The sequence below is a fragment of the Nicotiana sylvestris genome, chromosome 3, assembly GCF_000393655.2.
Source record: "Nicotiana sylvestris chromosome 3, ASM39365v2, whole genome shotgun sequence".
Classification (NCBI taxonomy): domain Eukaryota; kingdom Viridiplantae; phylum Streptophyta; class Magnoliopsida; order Solanales; family Solanaceae; genus Nicotiana; species Nicotiana sylvestris.
The window spans coordinates 189,832,534-189,849,336 of record NC_091059.1 but is presented as its reverse complement, the minus strand read 5'-3'; the positions used below and the strand labels follow the sequence as shown (position 1 = coordinate 189,849,336).

Here is a 16,803-nt window from a genome sequence, read left to right as displayed (position 1 = left end):
GACACACCTTAAATTATTCCAAAGGGCTTTACTTGACTAAAACAAATTAGGAATGTTCATAAGTTATTTTTGTAAACTACTTCGAGATTATTGCAAGGCTATTGAATTATGGATATGAATAATAAAGTATTTTGAAGATATTGAATCCGCTAATTTTAGATCATACATTGAACATTTACGGATTATGGAAGAAATGGGTTAGCCCTCATTATGTATTTTAATCTAAGAGCCCAGACAAATTTAAAGCCACTAACAATGATATCAACCAAATTCAAACCTATGTCCAACCCAAATTATTCATTATCACGACCCCAAACCCGACCGTGATGGTGCCCAACACAATGCTAGGCAAGCCCGACCAACTAACATCTCACAACCTCTTTCTTTACAATTCAATACCAATTTTCGGGATTTAATACCAATTTAATATAAATAGAAGTATGAATTTAACAGATGAAATGTGCGGAAATCATAATCACGAAAAATCTCTGTAAAATAGCCCACTGATCTGGTGTCACAAGTTTGAGCCTCTAATACAAGGTTTCAACAATCTAATACAGAAATATGTCTAAAATGCGGAATAATAAGTGGAGATAGAAGGAGAAATCGGGTCTGCGAACGTCATGCAGCTACCTCGATAACTCCGATGAAAACAGAACGGCAGGAAAGCTCGCTCTATGCCTCAGGAATACCTGTACCTGCACACATGGTGCAGGGAGTAATGTGAGTACTCCGACTCAGTGAGTAATAATTATAAATAATGGCTGAAAGTATGAAAACACGTAAAGGCACAAAGCAATTCCATATCAAGCAATAAAAATCACTAAAAGTAGTAAATCAGTGAAGAATCAAATGATATTCCTTTTGAAACAAGTAAAACCGGTAAAATTAACAGGTAGATAACAAGTAGAAATCCGCCTCTCGGGCACAGTATCAATCGCTCAACATAGTATCAGCCCCTCGGGCTCACTCTCAGTACAGTATCAGCCTCCCAGGCTCAGTATCAATCTCTCAGGACAGTATCAGCCCCTCGGGCTACCTCACAATCACTCATATCAGCCCCTCGGGCTACCTCACAATCATTCATATCAGCCCATCGGGCATAATATCAATCACTCAGCATAATGGGTACCCGCGCTCATTGTGGGTGTGCAGACTCCGGAGGGGCCCCTTACGGCCCAAGCGCTATATCAAGCCACCTCGTGGCATCATCACTCGGCACTCGGCCTCACATCACTCAAGCCACCTCGTGGCATATAAAGTATCTCAGGCCCTTGGCCTCATATCACTCAGCATATCCTCACATATGGCCCTCGGCCTCACTTAGTCCAAAAATCATCACAAGCCCCTTGGGCATTAGTAAAACAGTAGTTCTCAGCCCAGAACATGATGTAGAAACATCATTTAAGTTTCAAATTTGAATAAAAGTGGCTGAGCTTGTAAAACAGTAGATATCAACAGGACTGAGTTAAAATAATAAGTCAAGCAGTGAGGAAACAGTGATAAAAATCCCCGAAGGGTTCAAACAGTTGGCAGGAAGCCCAAATATGGCAATCAGCCCAAATCATGATGATAACAAATGAATTTCAGTCAAATATTCGGTAAAATCATCAATAGGGATGGACCAAGTCACAATCCCCAGTAGTGAAAGACCCCATGCTCATCATCCAGCACGTATCTTGCCTCAATATAGCACTACGATGTGCAAATCCGGGGTTCCAAACCCTCAGGACATCATTTACAACCATTACTCACCTCGAACTGGCTAATTCTCTAGCTCGCGACGCCTTTGCCCCTCGAATTGGCCTCTACACACGTCGAATCTATCCAAAATCAGAACGAATACGTCACAATGTGCTAAGGGAACAAAGCCCAAGCGAAAACATTCGAAAAATATCAAAAATCCCGAAATTAGCAAAACCCGAGCCCCAGGCCCACGTCTCAAAACTCAGAAATTTTTAGGTCATCGGGTTCCTTATCTCGCCACGAGTCTATACATACAAAAATCTCTCAAATCGGACCACAAATGGCCCCTCAAATCCCAAATTTAGAATTTCAATTTCAAGCCCTAATTTCTTACAATTTGACTATATTTTCATGAATTTTAAGGATGATTTCACAATATAATCATGTATTTAGTTCATAGGACTTACCTTCAATCACTTCCTGTCAAAACCTTTTCAATTCCAGTCCAAAAGCTCTCAAGGTTGCTCAAAAATGGTGGAAAAATGAGTTTGGTTCGCGGATGAAATGTTTATTAAAACCCTTCTGTCAGCCCAGATTTTACTCTATGCGATCGCATCCAAGCCTCTGCGATCGCATAGCTCAAATTTCCCAAGCCTCCAATGTCATATGCGAACGCGACCCCTTAACTGCGATCGCACTGCTTCACCAATCAAACCTACGCGATCGCATACACTACTCCGCGATCGCATTGAGCAAAGTACCCCTCAGAACCTCGGGTCCATTTAACACTACGCGATCGCATTACTCCTCATGCGATCACAATGAACAACCTCCTCAACCTATGCGATCGCATACCCTATTCCGCGATCGCATTGAGCAATCAGAACGATCTTCCCCAAACCTTCTATGCCATCGCAATTGCACTCCTGCGATCGTAGAGAACAAAAAGGTTCTGCAACACTCAGCTGAAATCTGCAACTTCAAAAACCAGGATTGGTCCGATTGACCATCCGAAATCACCCGAGGCCCCCGGTACCTCAACCAAAAGTGCCAACCCATCCTAAAACATCATTTAAACTTTTTCCAATCATCAAAACACCACAATCAACACCAAAACCATCAAATTACATCGGATTCAAGCCTAAATTTCTTAAAAACTTCCGAAATACGCATTTGATCAAAAACCCGACCAAAACACCTCCGAATGATCTGAAATTTTGCACAAACATCCAAAATCACCTAAAGAAGCTACTGCAACTCTCAGAATTCCATTACGACTCCCCGATCAAAATCTCACCTATCAACCAGAAATTGCCAAAATACTAACTTCGCCAATTCAAGCCTAAATCTTCTCTACAACTCCAAAACCCATTCTGATCGCGCTCCTAAGTCACAAATCACCTCCCGAAGCTAACCGAACCATCGGAACTTACTTCTGAGCCTTCTAACACATAAGTCAACGTCCGGTTGACTTTTCCAACTTAAGCCTTCTTAAAAGAGACTAAGTGTCTCATTTCTTACCAAATACTCTCCGAACTCGAACTAATCATCCCGTTCACATAAAATACGGATAACGAAGCGTAAAGAAGCTAAAATAAGGGAAACGGAGCGGTAACTCATGAAACGGCGGGTCGGATCGTCACATTCATCAATGTATACTTAACTAACTAACGAAATAAAAAAATTCATCTAAAATCATGTACGACTAACATGAAACAGAATTATATCATCGAGCAACACATGAGCTGAACGTGGAAGTTACTACAGATGCCTACATAATACTTTCTTCTAACAATCAATATTCTAACAATCAATACACACAAATTCAAGGAGGAGAAATCTGCCAAATTTACTTTTAATAGACCAAAAATAGTACTAATTACAAGAAATAATAGTAATCATGGTCAATTTAATCTTAACTCAAAAATCCATCAGGACTTATTTAGAATTTAGGGATAACCTTAAATAAAATGATATCAAATGCGAGAAACTGTCCAACTGAGATGAATAGAAGATGAAATCGGTTTTAATAAGAAAGATTTTGCTAACTAAAGACAAAAAGTAAAATGAAGAACGTCATAAAAAATTTACAAATTACAGAGAAGGAAGAAAGAACCTTTATGCAAAGAACTTCGCCGGAATCCAAGGACCTCCAAACTCGCTACCTCGGCGGAGCAAAGGAAAAGCGCCTCTGTTTTTAAAATTGAAAACCAATTCGAGAAAGAGTTGGGTTGTGCGAGGATTTTAGAAAATTAGTGAGTTTCAGAGAAGGAGTATGCGGCTCCAAACTTTTGTCTTCAAGTTAACCAAATACGATAAAGACTTGCTTCAAAATGGAATGAAGCTAATCAATGGAATTGATGGAAAATTTTGATCAACATGGCAAAGAGAAGAGGAGGCGTTGGATTTGAGCAGAAAAATTTATAAGATTAAATGGAATTTTTGGGAATCCGAAAAAGGGATCCTTCTTTTGGTTTTTGATTCCTGAAGAAGAAGCAGATGAGAATCGGCTCTCTCTTCCTTTTTTCTGTTTTTTACTTTGGAATTAGGTTCCTCTCTCTCATTGTGCGCTGCGGTTGTTTGCTTCAAGCCAAAGAAAGAGCAGCCATGGATTTTTGAATTCGGTTCCTTTTTTATGTTGGAGAGGATCGTTTAGAGTAAACGACGGATTTGATGGATTTTTTAGGCGTTCCTCCAGCTTTCTCTTTTGTTCTGTCTCCCTGTATTATTGAGTGTCTTCTTGTATATATAAGAGAGAGACGAAGAGAGGGAATCCGTTGGAAAAGAGTGGGTGTGTGTTGTCAGGGAATAATTCTGTTAGGTGGGCACGTGGTTTTTGTAGGAAAGATGGGAAAATGGGGCCACTTTAATTTTCCTTTCTTGCTTTTGCTTCTTCCGTTCTATTTTTGCTTCATTACTTACTTTTTTTTTCATTTTTTCTTTGTTTCTTATTTAGTTTAATCTTTTTTTTTTTTTTGCTTAACCATGAAATATTAAAAGAAATTAAGAGCTATATCAAAGTAGTTTAAACATTATTTGATATTTATTCAACCCTACAACTTAAATACTAAAATAAGTAAATAAATTTTATTTTATTTTTGTTTTTCTTTTGGAAACTAAGTGTCAAGGCTATTTTTGTATATATTTTTTAAGAGTATAACTAACAAGACAAAAATATAAACTTCATAAAATAAAGAAAAATATTTTTGTAGTTTTTTTTAAAAAAATAATTAGTACTATTAGACCTAAAATTAATATCTAAGCATTAAAGGTATAAAATTTCAGGGAAGATAAAAAATTACATGTCTAGAGGTGTTACTTGCGCATGTTTTATTTAGTGTTTTATGTGGAATGAACTTCATATATGCCTTGAAACGTAAATGGATACCCATGATATTATCTGGAGAAAGAACTGTTCTTCCTTGCCATAAAATGTTAATTAATTGTGCGATCCTTGCTTATTATAAATTCTTTCTCATATTATTTGACCCTAGTAAGTATCAAATCGACCTCTCGTCTCTACTTCTTCGAGATTAGACGGGATACTTACTGGGTACATATTGTTTATGTACTCATACTACACTTCTATACTTAATTGTACAGGATCTGAGGTAGGTGTCTCTAGCTATCAGTCTGGTGCACATCCCTAAGCGGATTTCGAGACTTCTACAGTGAGCTGCTCTCTTTCCCATGCCGTTCCACAGCCTGAAGAAGTCTCTCTTATGTATTTTTGCTATCTATTCTGTTTCGGACAGTAGGATAGTGTGATTGTTTTGTATATTCTACTAGTTGTCCATAGCTTATGGCACCAGGTCTTGGCACACACATTAGTAGACTATTATTTTGGGATTGTATGATTATTTCGGCTTTACTGATCATTTATTATTTCTAGTTCAACTTAAGAAGTCATTGCAATTATTTTGGGTAAAAGTAAATGGGAACTTATCTAGTATTTCCGCGTTGGCTTGCCGACAATGGTGTTGGACGCCATCATGACCTATTATGGAAATGGGTCGTGACAACTATAGTAAGAAGTCACTAATATTTCAATGTCGTAAGGTAATGAAGTGAATATTAGTAGTACTTTTTCGTAGTGAAAGAATTCTAAAGAAAATCATAGTGGTGTACACTCTTAGGATAGTTTCGGTAACAGGATCCCTGAAGAGTTTAATACCAAACTAGATAGTTACGGCAAAGCACTATTGGACAATTATTGCATCAGATATAACTTGGCAAGATTCTTTAACAAAATCTTATTTGGTGAAGACTTTTAATAGTCATTTAAAAGAATGCCTGAGAAAGTTGTAGATGCATGGTTATGAGTCTAAGTGAAAGATTATTGGGGCATATACTATTAACCATGCATTTGGATATAGTATATTCTAATAATTGTCATGGTTAAAAGTCTAAGTGGGAGATTGTTGGAATATATACTATTAACCATGGGTTTGGTTTAGATATAGTATTTATTATGAAATAATTGCTTATTCAGTTTTAATAAAGTTTTAAATAGATCATATATTAGTCTGTGTCCTTTGCTTATATAGTAGATGATTTAGTGTATAGAGTTTAGCTTATACTGTGATGACCACTTGTTTTAAAATGAATTCTGTGTTCTGAGGCTTTAAAAACCTCTTTTATCATCACCCCAATTTGCGTGCGCAGTCCGGGCGTGTAGCCGGAAAGCCTAAATGTGAAAATCTGTGAAAAATGATAAATTTTGACTATAAAATAAATTAATTTGACTTCGGTCAATATTTTGGGTAAATGGACCTGGACCCGTGATTTAACGGTCCCGGAGGGTCCGTAGGAATATATGGGACTTGAGCGTATGCCCGGAATCGAATTCCGAGATCCCAAGCCCGAGAAATGAATTTTTGAAAGAAATTATTTTCTGAAAAATATAAAGGTTTTTGAAAGTGAAATGTTATGTGAAACATGTAGTAGTAAGAAACAGAACCCATTTGGCGTGATTCGGACCTTAAATGCAAATTTGCTGTTTAAAGAAGTTTTGAGAAATTTCATCGATCTTGAAGTTTAATTCGATGTTCATGATGTTATTTTGGTGATTTGAGTACACGAATAAGTCCGTAGGATGTTTTTGAGGTTGTGTGTATATTTGGTTTGGAGCCCCGAGGGCTCGGGTGAGTTTTGGATAGGCCACATGGTGCATTTTGAACTTAAAAAATTGCAGGTTTTATGCTGGTGTGTTTCATACATGCAAGCTTCGCATGTCTCGCAAATGCGAGCTCACAAATGCGAGCCATGCATCACAAATGCGAGAGGTGGCATGGGCAGTCTTCTTCACAAATGCGAAGTATATTTCGCAAATGCGACACCCGCCTAAATCTCCTACAGTCGCAAATGCGAGACCCCCAGTCGCAATTGCGATTCACCCTTCGCATTTCCCAACCCAGCAGAGGTCGGTTGCGAACCCCTATTCACAATTCCCATATCTGAGACCTGCAACTTTTATACTTAGACGAATTTTAACCCATTTTTCATGTTCTCTCAAAACATAAACATACTAGGGTGATTGTTCAAAGGCTTCTTCTTCCCCAAATCAATTGTAAGTCATTTTTAACTAGATTTATTCAATCATTAACATCTTTTAACATAATTTCAACTTAAAATCAATGGTTTTCATGGGAGAAATTGGTTGTTTTGGATAAAACCTAGGTTTTTCAAAAAAATTGGGGCTTTGGACCTCGATTTGAGGTCCGATTTCAAAACAAATCATATATTTGGGTTCATGGGGGAATGGGTAATCGGGTTTTAGTTCGAACCTCGGGTTTTGACCATGTGGGCCCGGGGCGATTTTTGACGTTTTGGGTAAAACTTTGTAAAACTCATTTTCATGCATTGGGGTTGATTCATTTAGCGTTTATTGATGTAATTAAGTAACTTATGGCTATATACACGCGAATTGGTGTGGAATCAAGGAGTAAAGCTATAATTGAAACGTAAATTGTGTTCGTGACATCAAGATAAGTATTTGGTCTAACCTTAGCTTGAGGGATTAGGAGTTGTGTCCTATTTGCTATTTGTTTCTTGTTGAGTACGACGTATAGGTATGGTGACGAGTATCTATACGTTGGTGTCGAGCATGACCATGAGTCTTATATTGTGATTTTCATGACTTCGTTGTATTATTCTTTCCTTGGTAAAAGTTTCTATTGCTGGGTAAAGTTTGTGGAAAGAATTGTGACCTATGAACATTGAGGAGCGTTGGCTCAAGTTGTATAACGAATTGTGAAAGTATAAGTGATAATTGAACCTCTAGAGCATTGGCTCGAGTTGTGAAGTGAATTGTGAAGTAAAAGTGAGAAAGAGAAGAGATCATTATGTTGCCCCCTTGCTGGGCTATTGTTGAATTGTGGTTCCCTTGCATTGTGTTCTTAATTGGTATTACGGATGCTTAATTAGGTTGATGATTCTTTGTGTTGGGTAAGGGTTATGGTTATTCTCGTGGAACAAGTTTGATTATAGCTGAGGTAATTAGATGTTGGAACAAGCTTGATTATAGCTGAGTTAGTTAGATGTTGGAAAAAGTTTGATTATAGCTGAGGTAGTTAGATGTTAGAACAAGTTGGTTATAGCCGAGGTAGTTAGATGCTGGAACAAGTTTGATTATAGCTGAGGTAGTTAGATGTTGTAACAAGTTTGGTTATAGCTGTTTCTCCCTTGCCGGGACGTAATTACTTATGTTGTCAAATCCGTTGCCAGGATAGTGTAGACCTTATTGATCCCTTGTCGGGACTCTCGTCATAATTGTCAATTTTATATGTGGACCGAGTTGCATGTCGCAAAAATGTTATATGTGGATCGGGTTGCACGCCGCAACAATGTTATATGTGGATCGGGTTGCACGCCGCAATGATATTATATGTGGATCGGGTTGCACACCGCAATAATATTATATGCGGATCGGGTTGCGCGTTGCAATAATATTATATGTGAATCGGGTTGCGTGTCGCAACAATATTATATGTGGATCGGTTTGCACGCCGCAACAATGATATATGTGGATTGGGTTGCACGTCGCAACAGTGTTTATATATATTGGGATCGGGTTGGGCGCCGCAACAATTATTGATACAAGTGTGTTTAGTTTGGATACTAGTTTCTTTTGTTTTGCTGTGAATTCTAAGCTGCCCTTAGACTGTTACTCTGGATTTACTATTAATACTGGTATACCCCTGCAACATGTTTTCCCCTCCCACCTTTACTTGCTTATTTCTGCTTTACTTTCCGCTGTATATTATATAAATGCACAGGTGTATTTGTTAGTCTGGTCCTAGCCTCGTCACTACTTCGCCGGGGTTAGACTAGGAACTTACCAACACATGGGGTCGGTTGTGCTGATACTACACTCTCACTCTTTTGTGCAGACCCCAGTGTTGTAGACTCCGGACCGCAGTAGAATTGCTGATTCTTGTTCATCAGGCGGCCCGAGGTAGTCATGCAGGCGTTCGCAGGCCCTGACGTCTCCCCTATCCTTATTTCCTGTTTCATTTCCCTTTTATTCAGAAACAGTGTACTGTTATTTCTTCAGACTTTGTACGTAGCAATCATAGACTGTCTGTGACACTGTGACACCAGATTTTGGGTGGTTAAGGCTTAAGTATTTGTAATAGATACAAATTTCATATATTTTATGGTTGTCTTCCGCTTAAATTTGGATTTCCGCTGTTATCACGTTATCGCCTTATATTTATTAAAAAGAAATAATTGGTTAAAGAAGTAAGTAGTTAAAGGATTGGTTTGTCTAGCTCACATTAGTAGGCACCATCACGACTCCCTAGGGTGGGAAATTTGGGTCGTGACATATACACGGAAGACTAAATCAACAGTCTTATAAGTATAAATTTGAATTCAGAATCTAATGATGGAATTGGACAAACCATCAGGAATGATTTTAGCACAAGATTAAATATAATTTATCTTGATTATGGGAATGATTTAATTCCAACTTCTTGTACTAGTACATTTTGTATGTATTGAACGGATCAAGTAGAGATAAGTATTTTATACTGACTTAATAAAATAAACTCTCTAGCCATTAAATGTACTTATACTCTTAATCTTGATATAATTATTATTAGCTATGTACATTATTATTATTATTATTATTATTATTATTATTATTATTATTATTATTATTATTATTATTTTGATTTATTAAAAGGAAAGATTCTTTCGTGGGTCAATATGCCTGGTAAATTGTATAATAATAATGTACATTGGCGAAATAATAGTTAGTTGATGGAATCCATGTCTCGGTTTAGAGATTGATAATACACCTTTATGAAAGCTTATAAGTTTTCATGTGTTAACCCAGCCGGTGGATTTTGTATCCGACACATGAAATAAGTTAAGCGAAAGTCTAAAGAAAATAATCAATAAACTAAATCGTCACTAATTTAATTTAATTGATTAGTATCTGGATCTTAACATGGGGAGTTAAATAAGATTTAATGGATGAATTTCGAAATTGAATAAGGAGTGCAACTACGAATTTTTAGTGGAATAATTCGTAATTAATTATGGTGAATATTAATTTCAAATATTACAAATTAATTCCATAATTGGAAGCCTTGTTAATTAAATTCTGCGGTCCCTAATGTGCCTAAATAATAGAAAATAAAGGAATCTTTTTCTGGTGGAAAAGAAAACCAAACAGGTTTTGAAAAAGGGTTTTAACCCTTAAAACTTGTGCTATAAATACATAAGGTTTTCCACCTAGAGAAGATAGAGATGGTGGACGAAATTTTCAGCCTTTTTCCTTAGAAAATTTCGCCCACATGAAATTGCTATTTTCAGATATTATTTGGATAACACAGTAGAAGACCGTGGAACGTTCGAGGATCACGATTGTGCAGGTGATGGAGATTCATTGAGAAGTTATGGAACTGAAGGCTCACGTGATAGAAGAGATATGTTCACGCTTCAAGAGGTAACCCGTAAAACCCGTATACACTAGTTGTCTAGATTACATGTGATTTTGATACTGGGATTGCTTCCGTTGCATATAATAATCCATCAGTAGCGTATGCCTTAGTTTATTTTGGTGATTCTTTGAAATAATCGAGAGAGCTTTTTGAATTACTGTTTAAATTAAGATTGAGAAATATTCGCGAGAAGTTTCCCTTAGATCATTCCTATCAATAGATTCATGCAAGTTTTACCACATTTCACATTAGCTTATTTGAAAGATTTAGATTTAATCGAGAGAGGAGTTTGAATCGGAAGTATAAGCTAATCACCTATTGAATTCGTGGGAAACGATAAAACCTCAAGAGTGAAAGATAACAGTGTCATATCCAGGATAGCAATCTTGCACCTATTATATTAAAACCCTTATTCTTCGTCTTGATAATGACTCATTGCTTTACTCTCTAGTTTTCTGTGATCATTTTTTTTTTGCTTTAATTTTAATAGTTAATTTTATCTCATAAACACCCCAATTAAATTGTTAATTATTTTGAATGTCGTTAAAACTGAAAATTACTTAAACATTATTCAAATTCAATCACTGTAGAGACGATAGTTATACTATTATATCTTTGGCTAACAAGTATCAATTTCGTGTTAGTGTTTTACGCTCCTCAGGATGCTCAAATTAATTTAGGCGAAGCAATATATTTTGTTGTTACAGGAGAGGACATGACACTTTCGCTAAAGTTTCTAGTCCATAAAAAAAAAACATAAGCATTGTTCATGATCAGTGCATGGCAATGTGCAGGTGAATTTTTGAAGTGTACATGTCTTGGGTCTTAAACTTTGATCATTCTCTCTCCTTTTACGCTCTAATCCATCCAATGTACTTTTATCCTTATTACTTTACTATTATATAGAAGCAGGACTCATGGTGTCCGAACTGTGGCACTTTTGAAATTTTAATGTTTAGTTGGGATTAAAATTTATGTACTTCATAACTATGAGCATATAATTTTTGACCATATTTATATTTCCAACAAAAGATTCATATTTAAAATACTACTTTGTTTTTATTAGAAAAAGAAAAGGAAATTCACAAAAAATATTTATGTTCAAGCTAATGATTTTATAATTCTTTTTAGTAATCTTTATATATTTCCTAAACTAAAAATAGTTTATTAATATTTTTATCTTGGCAGCTTTAATTTAATTAGAGTAGAATTTTGTTTGTTCATTTAGTATCTTCTAAAAGAAATCCAAAAAGAAAAGTACTTTAATAAGACATAAAAAGTGAAAAGAAAAGAGTGAAAAGGACCTATTTAGCAGAAGAGATTTTTATATTCTTATACACTATTTGAAACTTTATTACCCTCCCTACTCAAGTTTCAATTTAATTACATAGTCATATACAATTTACCAATTATATACAAATAAGCTTTAAATGAGTATCCCTTTACATTAGGAATTGAATAAGAAATATCAATTATTTCCTTATCCCTTTATACTTGCCCTCTCTCTCTCTCTCTCTCTCTCTCTCTCTCTCTCTTCGTCTCTCTATCTGTCTTCGTCTGTAACGGCTCGACCGGTCGTTTCATGAGTTACCGCTCTGTTTTCCCCATTTCTGCTTCTTATTGCCTTGTTCAGTTGTATTTTGTGTTATCGCGTTGGTTGGTTCGGGTTCAGAGAGGTTTTGGTAAGGTTTGAGGCACTTCGTCTCTTTGAGTAAGCTTAAGTTGGAAAAGTCAACCGGATGTTGACTTATGTGTTAAAGGGCTCGTATGTGAGTTCCGATGATTCTGATATCTTCGGGATGTGATTTGGGACTTAGGAGCGTGATCGGAATGTATTTTGGAGGTACGAAGTAGATTTAGGCTTGAATTGGCGAAATTGAAATTTTGGCTTTTTCCGGTTGATAGGTGTGATTTTGATATAGGGTCGGAATGGAATTCCGGAAGTTGCAGTAGGTCCGTTGTGTCATCTGGGATGTGTGTGCAAAATTTCAGGTCATTCGAACGTGGTTTGATAGACTTTTTTATCGAAAGCAGAATTTAGAAGATTTTGGAATTCTTAGGCTTGAATCCGATGCGAATATGGTGTTTCGATGTTGTTTTGAGCGTTCCGAAGGTTGGAACAAGTTTGAATGATGTTATGGGATACGTTGGCATGTTTGATTGAGGTCCCGAGGGCCTCGGGTGAGTTTCGGGTGGTTAAACGGATCATTTTAAGTTGTGAAAAGTTACAGAAATTTGCTGTGAGTGTTGCAGACTTTTGGCCTTCGCATTCGCGAGTGGGCCCTCGCGTTCGCGAAGGGTTAGGATGAGAGGCTGGAGATTTGGCCTTCGCATTCGCGAGGGAGGTCCCACGTTCGCAAAGGGTTGGAGTCAGGAAGCATCGCGTTTGCGAGATAGCAGACGCGTTCGCGATGGTTTGAGCTGCTGAGGCATCGCATTCGCGAGGGAGTCATCGCGTTCGCGTAAGAGGGATTTTGGTCAACTTAAATTTGTGCTTCGCGAACGCGAGGCGTTGACCGCGTTCGCGAAGAAGGAATTGAGATAGTTGGGCAGAATGTTTAAAAGGCCCATTTCTGCGATTTTGAGCATAAGTTCCTCCATTTTTGGGCGATTTTGAAGCTTTTTGAAGAGGATTTGTCACGACCCTAGTTCACCAACCGTGAACATGTCATGACGGCACCTAGTCTCCGTGACCAGGTAAGCCTAACACTTGCAGAAACATAATAATTGCGGAAAAATAGAATACCATATTTAATTATCTAAAAAGGAAATTGTACTGAATGCCGCTCGGCATATACGACTCAATATCTCAAGACTAAAACAATCCCAAAACCCGGAAACTCACGGGAAAACATAGGCTACAGAAATGTATAGTGAGGCTCCAAACTCCAGAATATCTAACAAATGGAAGGAAAGAGAACTAAGTACTAAAGATAGAATAAAGAGGGAGACTCGTCGGTCTGCGGACGCAGCAGATCTACCTCGAAGTCTCCGTAGTCCTCCTGCCTCACTGATAGTGCGCCTGAGTAGAGGTACCTGGATCTGCACATGAAAAACATGCATGCGCAGAAGAGGCATGAGTACACCACAACGGTACTTAGTAAGTGCCAAGCCTAACCTCGGTTGGGTAGTAACGAGGAAGGTCAGGGCCCTACTGAGGTTATATAAAATATAAAGATGTCAGGATAAGATAAGCAGTGCAATTGAGAACCTACAGTAAGAATCTATGCAGGATAATAAGAGTACAATAACGGAAACAATGATGAAAGCAAACCATAAGGAAAGTAACCGGGGATCTCTAAGTATCCCGAGGATCTCTTAGTATCCTCGACATGTACTAGGGATCTCTTGGTATCCCGAGGATCTCTCGGTATCCTCAATATAAGTCAGGGATCTCTTGGTATCCCGAGGATCTCTTGGTATCCTCAATATGTACTAGGGATCTCTTGGTACTCCGAGAATCTCTCGGTATCCTCAATATATGTACGAGGGATCTCCCGAGAATCTAACCCGTAGTCCCAAAGTAAATGTGCAGGAGGAAGCTCCCGGGAATCTAACCCGTAGTCCCAAAGTAAATATGCATGGGGAATCTAACCCGTAGTCCCAAAGTAAATGTGCAGGGGGAATCTCCCGGGAATCTAACCCGTAGTCCCAATTTAAAACACATAGCAACAACATAAGAATATTAAATTAAACGCTAATTTCATACCGAGTAAACATTTACTTCTAGCCTAACATGCTTCACGTAATGCAATTTAAGCAAATAGGCAATTAAGTCAACTAAACATGCCTTTCTAGACTAGCAACATGCTAAATTCACAAGTAGAATAAAACAAGAAAAGAACTCAATTGAAATACTTAAGGAAAAACCGGATTTTCAACAATTAGCTCAAGTACGCGCTCGTCACCTCACGTACAGGGCATTTCAATTATCAAATATAGTACATCCTAAGGGGAAAGGTCCCCCACACAAGGTTAGACAAGCCACTTACCTCGAACCGGCTCAAAATCAACTAGAAACCACGCTTTTGCCACGAGTATCCGACTCCAAATGGCCCAAATCTAATCAATTCAATTGCATATCGTAAATATCATCTCAAACAAATGATCCTATGTTTTAATTCAAAGCTAATACGCTAAATTATGGAAAATGACCAAAATGCCCCTCGGGCCCACATCTCGGAATCGGTAAAAATTTATATTCCCAAAAACCTCGCACTATCACGAGTCTAACCATATGAAAATTATATAATTCCGACACTATTTGGTCCTTTAAATCATCATTTTACATTTTTGAAAGGTTTCACAATTTTCTTCCCAAATTCCCTCTCAAATCACGAATTAAATGATGAATTCAGTGTTAGATTCATGTATTCTAGCCAAATCTGAGTTAAAATCACTTACCTCGATGAATTTCTTGAAAAACCTTCGAAATATCGCCAAAATCCGAGCTCTCTAGGTCAAAATATTAAATAAAACCCAAAACCTCGTATTTATAGGTACCCCTCAGGTTTCCAGCTACTGCGGGCCGCACCAAACCTCACGCGGTCCGCGCAAGTCAGTGCGGTCCGCGCAAAGGCAACGTGCGGCCGCACATGCCTCCCTCTGCAGTGACAGGCTTTAGTATTTTGGCCATAACTTTTGCTACAGATGTCCACATTGCAATATCTTTACTTTTCTGGAAACTAGACACGAAGAGCTACAACTTTCGTTTTGAATCACCTCAAAACTCTTTGTAGATAAAAAGATATGAGCTTCCGAAGTAGGACCAGCGGGAGAGCCCTTCACCGCGGCCGCGCCCCACTTTGTGTGGTCCGCGTGACGCCTATTGCGGCCGCGGCCACTTTTGTGCGGTCCGCATAACACTCAACGCAGGCGCACTAATTTTTGTGAGGATCGCGTGAGTGAGTTCTGGGGCCTGCAACCCCTGTAGACCTGCTACAGCTATGATTTTTGCACTATAACATCCCGGAGCCTACCCGGAACTCCCGGAACTTCAAACCAATTATACCAACACATCCCATGACATCGTTCAAACTTGATCAACAATTCGGAACTCTTATAACAACATCAAATCACCAATTTCACATAGGATTCAAGCCTAAGAACTCCAAGAACCCTTAAATTATGTTTTCGATCAAAAACTGTATCAAATCTCGTCCAAATGACCTAAAATTTTGCACACACATCCCAAATGACATAACAGAGCTACTGAAACTTCCGGAATTCAATTCCGACCCTCGGATCAAAATCTCACTATCGGACCGGAAACTTCAAAAATTCAAAATTCGGCATTTCAAGCGTAAATTAGCTACGAACCTCCAAAACACATTCCGAACATGCTCCCAACCCCAAATTCACCTAACGGAGCTAACGGAACCGTCAGATTTCCATTCCGAGGCTGTCTCCCCACTGTTCCGACTTTGGTCGACTTTCTAACACTTAAGCTCTCATTTAGGTACTAAGTGTCCCAAAACTCCTCAAAACTCAAAACCGAGTATCCCGGCAAATCACATTAGCATAAATAAACTTGGGGAAAGCAGTTAATAGGGGATCGGGGCATTAATTCTTAAGACGACCGGCCGGGTCGTCACAGGATTGAAGAGGGATTTAAGGGGAAACACTTGGAAGTAAGATTTATGGACTTAATACTCGATCCTAATGTGATTTCTACCTAATTAATCATGAAAATTGTTGAATTTAAGCCTAAATATTGAAGAACTAGGACTTGCAATTGGAGACCTAAAATTAGGGATTTGAAGGATCATTTGTGGTTGGATTTTGGTGATTTTGATATGAATGAACTCGGGGAGTGATAAGGAGTCTATTGATGTAATTTTATCGAGATCCGAGACGCGGGCCCGGGGGTCGGGTTTGGCCAATTTCAGAATTTGTGTTGTAATTTAATTTCTTTCGAGTGGGTTTTGTTCCCTGAGCATGTTTTGATGGTTTTGCACTGATTTTGGTTATATTTGCAGCATACGGAGACCGATTCGAGAGGCAAGGGCATCGCGGGCTAGAGTTTGGATTGGATAGAGGTGAGTAATGATTGTAAATGTTGTCCCGAGGGTATGAAACCCCGAATTTCACATCGTTATGCTATATTGAGGTGACACACATGCTAGATGATGAGCGTGAGGTCGTGCACCATTGGGGGATTGTGACT

General features: G+C 38.2%; 1 long non-coding RNA gene across 1 annotated transcript; it reads right to left on the bottom strand.

The window, feature by feature from the left end:
* Positions 1-427: 427 nt before the first annotated feature.
* LOC138888770 (uncharacterized) lies at positions 428-4,478 on the bottom strand. The gene is made up of 2 exons (XR_011406290.1): positions 3,803-4,478; positions 428-698 (listed from the first exon to the last, which is right to left on the bottom strand). It is a non-coding gene; the product is annotated as an uncharacterized lncRNA (long non-coding RNA).
* Positions 4,479-16,803: the final 12,325 nt, after the last annotated feature.